Genomic DNA, 6,261 nt, shown 5'->3' on the forward strand with positions numbered 1-6,261 from the left:
AAATGAGATAATTCCCATCCACACGGACTTAAATATGGTCATATTACCCTGGATGGATTGAAGGTGAGACATACCAAAAACCCTTGGTAAGGTTGAAGCATAAGAGAAACCAGAGCACACCACTGAATATGGTGGTTCTGGGAAATGTTTGGAGGAGACACCCTCTCCCTGCCGTGTAATCCACCAGACTTGACATGGGGAGATGAGAAGGGTGATAGGTCAGTTTCAAGGGTCATTTAAGAGTGTTAAAAATGACCCCTTTCTCCTACCAGAGCGATTTGGCCTTGCCAGCATCTCCCCCTCCTCCATGAATGTGTCAGGATGGTGCTTGGTGATGTCTAAGCCCTCCAGGGCTACCATTGGCTGGAAGAGAGCCTTGCTGACCAAACAAAGCCTAAGGGTGTGGCCCTTTCTTGTTCTGGGAGGGGCATATATGGACAGATCAGGAAGACTGGTGGAGCATTGGGAGCACCAATATGGAGAGGGAGAGCTGGAAATCACAAACACCTACCACTTCTGTAGAACAGCAGACCTCAAACACCAAAGCAGGGAAGAAGAGGATGCCCTCTGCATACAGGCCTGGAGGTAGTGTGAAGGTGAGATGACCCCACTCAAAATCCTCATCCTCTTCCCCATTAACACTCCCACAAGAGTCTTACCCTGGCCTTACCTGGCACTCCCCTCTTGAGCCTGCAGTCCTTTTCTCAAAGCCCCTGTTCTCATCTATCCCCCACCCTCTCCCCCCAAACCATGGCCCCTCTGTGCTGATTGTATTGTCTTTCCAGAAAGCCAAGAGAATCATGCAAGTGAAAAGATGCCGTCAAGGGAATGTGAGCAGAAGACGCTTTATGCCAGCACTAACCAACTGTCATCCCAGGATGAATGAGACATGGACTGAAAACCAAATTGAACCAAAGCAAAATCAAGAGACTGTGAAGAAACCCACCATTTCTGGTGATGACCAGGGCAGGCAGAATTTGGGAATGGTGGCGGAGACCACAGAAATCCCTGCAGAATCTTTAAAGTCTAGCTCATGAGAAATGGCTAGTTACACTCATGGTTATGAGAAAAATAAAAACCTGTTGTTGAAGATTTGTGTCTGTCTTTGTAAGCTCTCTGATGGTCAGGAGGGAAGAAGGGGAGAGGCAGGGGTGTGAGACAGACAAAGGTGGGGTTCTTTGAGGTTGGGGATTGGAACAGAAGGTCTACAGTTAGCCAGAAATTGAGGTGAGGTCTGAGCACTAAAGACAAATTTCTTCACACTATCTTCCAGGCAAGGGGCTATGTCCTGGAGTTTCTGCATGGGCTTGCGGGGGGTTGGACAATAGTCATATCACATCATGGTATAGATTGCAGTAACCTATATTAGGTGAAATGTGTCACTGGCCCCTACCCCAAAGGCAGAAAAATACATCAAACAATCACCTCTAGGCCACGACACAGTGGTGTTTGGTGCATCCTACCCTGTGTGGCTTCCCTGGTGGCTCAGACAGTAAAGAATCCGCCTGCAATGTGGGAGACTTGGGTTCAATCCCTGGGTTGGGAAGATCCCCTGGAGAAGGGAATGGCTACCCACTCCAGTATTCTTGCCTGGGAAATACCATGGACAGAGGAGCCTGGTGGGCTACAGTCCATGGGATTACAAAGAGTCGGACACAACTGAGCAACTAAGCATAACACCCTGTGCTATAAGCAGCTAAAAGCCTCCAAGTGGACAGAAAGACTCACCCCACTAAAAGTCATGGACAACACCTCCGAGAAAAGAATAGTGTTTGGAGGCTACGACCCCACACTGATTAGGCCACTTGTTAAGAATATTTGGGATGGAACAGTTGGCTACCGAGGGTGGGACAGGGAATGGGAATTGCCTCCTTGGTGCAGGCACTAAAGGGGAGCCTAGTGTGCAAACACACTGGTAATTAAACTTTTTATTTTTAGATAATTGTAGATTCACATGTAGTTGTAGGAAATAATATAGCTAGATCTCATGAACCCTTTAGCCAGTTTTCCACAATGGAAACATCTTCCTTCTTGTACAGTGTCATAACCATGATTTTGTCATTGATACAGTTAAGATACAGAACATTTCCATCATCAAGTTAAGCCTCATATTGCCATTTTAGAGACATTCACTTCCTTCCTGTTATGAATTGAATGTTTGTGTCCCCCTAAAATTCACATATTGAAACCTTAAATCCCGAGTGTGATGGTATTTGGAGGAGGGGCCTTTGGCAGGTAATTGAGTTTGGATCAGGTCATGGGGTAAAGACATCATAATGGAATTGTGCCTTTATAAGAAGATGAGGGTAACAAGCTTATACACGTGTACACCCATGGCGGATGCATGTTGATGTATGGCAAAACCAATACAATATTGTAAAGTAAAAAATAATAATAATAATAATAAAATTTAAAAAAAAGATGAGAAAAAAGAAGAATACAGTAAGAAGGCATTTGTCTTCTAACCAAGAAGAGGGCCCTCACCATGAACCAAATCTGTTGACACCATGCGTTTTAAGTTTCCAGCTTTAAGAACTATGAGAAATAAATTTCTGTTAAACCATGCATAAATCAGGGCTTCCTTGGAGGTCCAATGGCTAAGACTCCATGCTCCCAATGCAGAGGACTTTGATTCAATCCCTGGTCAGGGAACTAGAACCCACATGCAGCAATTAAGTGTTCACATGCCACAATTGAAGAACCCTCATGCTACAACAAAGTTTGGAGGTCTTGCATGCTGCAACTAAGACCCAGCACAGCTGAATAAATAAATAAATATTAACAACAACTAAAAGAGATAAAGGCAGAAATCAAAAATTAAAAATAGAAAATCAATGAAAACAAAAACTTTGTTGTTTATAAAAATCAATAAAATTGCTAAAACTCTAGCCAGATGGACTGAGCAAAAGAGAGAAAACATAAATTACCAAAATTTGTAATAAAAGAGAGGATATCATTATGGGTACTATGGACATTAACAGGATAATTAGGTAATAATATGGATAACTCTATGCCCATAAATTTGACAGCTTAGATAAAATGGACAAATTACCTGAAAGACACAAACTAACAAGAAGTGACAAGAAACAGGTAATCTGAAAAATCATGTTCCTTTTTTTTAAAGATGACAAAATGACCTTTAGTTTCTTTTTGGGACTCTATGATTTCTGATTCTGGGTATATTGGACACAATATCAGGAAAATAGCTGCAACCTTTGTTTGTATTCACAATGCCTCCTTTCAAATCAGCCCTTGTCAGTGGCCCTGAGATGTATTGTCCCAATGAGGCTTCACAATCCCATCTACACGTTCCTGTGCAGAGGATCTTTTTATATGTTCCATGTAAGTTGTTACAGAATATTGAGTTGAGTTCCCTGCACTATATAGTATGTCCTTATTTTTTACCTATTTTATATACAGTAGTGTGTACATTAATCCCAAACTCCTATTTTATCTCCCCCCTACCCTGCTATCCCCTTTGGTAACATAAGTTTGTTTTCTATGTCTGTGAGTCTATTTTCATTTTGTAAATAAGTTCACAGACTCACAGACATAGGAAACAAACTTAAGGTTGTTTGATTTTTTTTTTCTATTGAATTGTATGAACTGTTTGTATATTTTGGAAATTAATCCCTTGTCATTTGCGTCATTTATAAATGTTTTCTCCCATTCTATAGGTTATCTTTTCATTTTGTTTATGGTTTCCTTTGCTGTGCAAAAGCTTTTAAGTTTGATTATGTTCCATTCATTTATTTTTTGCTTGTATTTATTTTGCCTTGGGAGACTGATCTAAGAAAAGATTGTTACAATTTATGTCTGAGAATGTTTTGCCTACATTCTCTTCTACGAGGTTTATGGCGTCATGACTTATATTTAGGTCTTTAAGCCATTTTGAGTTTATTTTGATATATGCTGTGAGTTTATGTTCTAACTTAATTGATTTACATGAGACTGTCCACCTTTCCCAGCTCCACTTATTGAAGAGACTATCTTTTCTCCATGGTATATTCTTATCTCCTTTGTTATAGATTAATTGACTGTAGGTGTGTGGGTTTATTCTTGGACTCCTTATTCTGTTCCACTGATCTACATGTCTGATTTTGCCTGCATATGTCTAACATGTACCATTTGATGAGTTTGGGCATATGTATACACACATGATGGGGCCCAGGTGGCTTAGTGATGAATCTGCCTGCCAATGCAGGAGACGCAGAAGACATAGGTTCAATCCTTAGGTCAGGGAGATCCCTTGGAGGAGGGCATGGCAACCCACTCCAGTATTCTTGCCTAGAGAATCCCATGGACAGAGGAGCCTGGCAGGCTACTGTCCACGGGATCACAAAGAGTCAGAGACAACTGAGGGACTGAGCATGCACACACACACACACACCCATGACACCAGCACCAAAATCAAAATAATAAATATATCCAAAACCTCCCAATGTTTCCTTATGTTCCTTCATTATTGTTTTTTATGTTTTTTTTCCTATGTGTGTGGTAAGAACACTTAACATGACATCTACCCTCTTACAAGTTTTTGAGTGTACCACAGTATTATTAACTCTAGACACAATATTGTATAGCAAAACTATATTTATCTTGAGTAATTGAAACTTTATACTCATCAAATAAAAATGCCCTATCTCCTCTTCTCCTAGCTCCTGACAAGCACCATTCTGCTGCTGCTGCTGCTAAGTTGTTTCAGTCATGTCCGACTCTGTGTGATCCCATAGACTACAGCCCACCAGGCTCTGCCGTCCCTGGGATTCTCCAGGCAGGAGCACTGGAGTGGGTTGCCATTTCCTTCTCCAATGAAAAGTGAAAGTGAAGTCGCTCAGTCGTGTCTGACTCTTCGAGACCCCATGGACTGCAGCCTACTGGGCTCCTCCATCCATGGGATTTTCCAGACAAGAGTACTGGAGGGGGTTGCCATTGCCTTCTCTGGCCACCATTCTAATCGCTGCTTATATGAGCTTAACTGTTGTAAATACTTCACATAAATGGAATTATGCAATATTTTACTTCTGTAACTGGCTTATATCACTTAGCATAACCTAAAAAAGAGCCATCATTTGCAGTAGCCCCAGATAAAAATTATGTGCAGGACATGTATATCAAAAAGTACAAAATACTTGTGAAAAAAATTAAATAAGATTTAAATAAATAGAAAGTTTTAAACTCAGTATTGTTAAAATGTTAGTTCTTTACAAATTGATATATAGATGCTGTCCCCATAAAAATAACAGTATTTTTTCAGATATCCACAAAATTATTCTAAAATTTATATGGAAAGATTTTTGGAATAGAATAGAAAAAAATTTGTGAAAAGAGCAAAGTTGGAGGATTCACACTACCTGATTTTAAGATAATACACATTTATAGTAAACAAACCAGTGTGATATTATTCAGGAGATAGATACATAGAGCAATGACAAAAGATTGTAAAAGTTAAAAACTGACCTGCATGAATATAGCCAGTTGATTTTTGACAAAACAACAATGGAAGTTCAGTGGAGAAAGAATAGCTTTTTCAACAAATGGTGCTTGTACAATTGCACACTCATGTGCAAAAATGTTGATTTACTTCAAATCTATACATAATAGCTCAAAGGACTTTCCTGGTGGTCCAGCGGTTGCCTTCCAGTGAAGGGAGTGCATGTTTGATCCCTGGTAGCTCAAATGGATCATAGTCCTGAATGAAAAAATTTTAAGCTATAGAAGTTCTAGACAAAAGCATGAGAAAAAAAAATCTGTGTGACATTAGGTTGGACAAAAGGTTTTTAGATCTAATATCAAAACATAATCCATAAAAGAAAAAATAATCAATTGGACATTATATAAATTAAAATCATTTCCTCCACAAAAGACAATATAAAAAAGAATGAAAATGTAAGCCACAGATTGGGAGAAAATATTTGTTAATCACATGTCTGACAAAGGACTTGTATCCAGAATTTAGCAAGAACTCTCATAGCTCAAAAATAATAGCAAACTATCCAATAAAAATATGGAAACAAGATTTACACAGACACATCATCAAAGAAGATATATGGATGTATCAAATAAGATATGTGGAAGATATATATAGACAAATATGTACATGAAAAGATGTTCAGCATCATTAGTTTGGAAATGCAATTTAAAGCAACAGTGAGAACCACTACACATCTATTAGAATGAATATCATTCAAAAACATATAAAAAGAAATATATATATATATATATATATATATATAAGCAAGTATTGGTGAGGCTGTAAAA

The 6,261-nt window shown here is 39.1% G+C and overlaps 1 long non-coding RNA gene across 1 annotated transcript; it reads left to right on the plus strand.

The window, feature by feature from the left end:
* Positions 1 to 320: 320 nt before the first annotated feature.
* LOC139181457 (uncharacterized) lies at positions 321 to 1,090 on the plus strand. The gene is made up of 2 exons (XR_011565405.1): positions 321 to 596; positions 786 to 1,090. It is a non-coding gene; the product is annotated as an uncharacterized lncRNA (long non-coding RNA).
* The last annotated feature ends 5,171 nt before the right edge of the window (positions 1,091 to 6,261 follow it).

This window comes from Bos indicus, chromosome X, assembly GCF_029378745.1.
Source record: "Bos indicus isolate NIAB-ARS_2022 breed Sahiwal x Tharparkar chromosome X, NIAB-ARS_B.indTharparkar_mat_pri_1.0, whole genome shotgun sequence".
NCBI lineage: Eukaryota > Metazoa > Chordata > Mammalia > Artiodactyla > Bovidae > Bos > Bos indicus.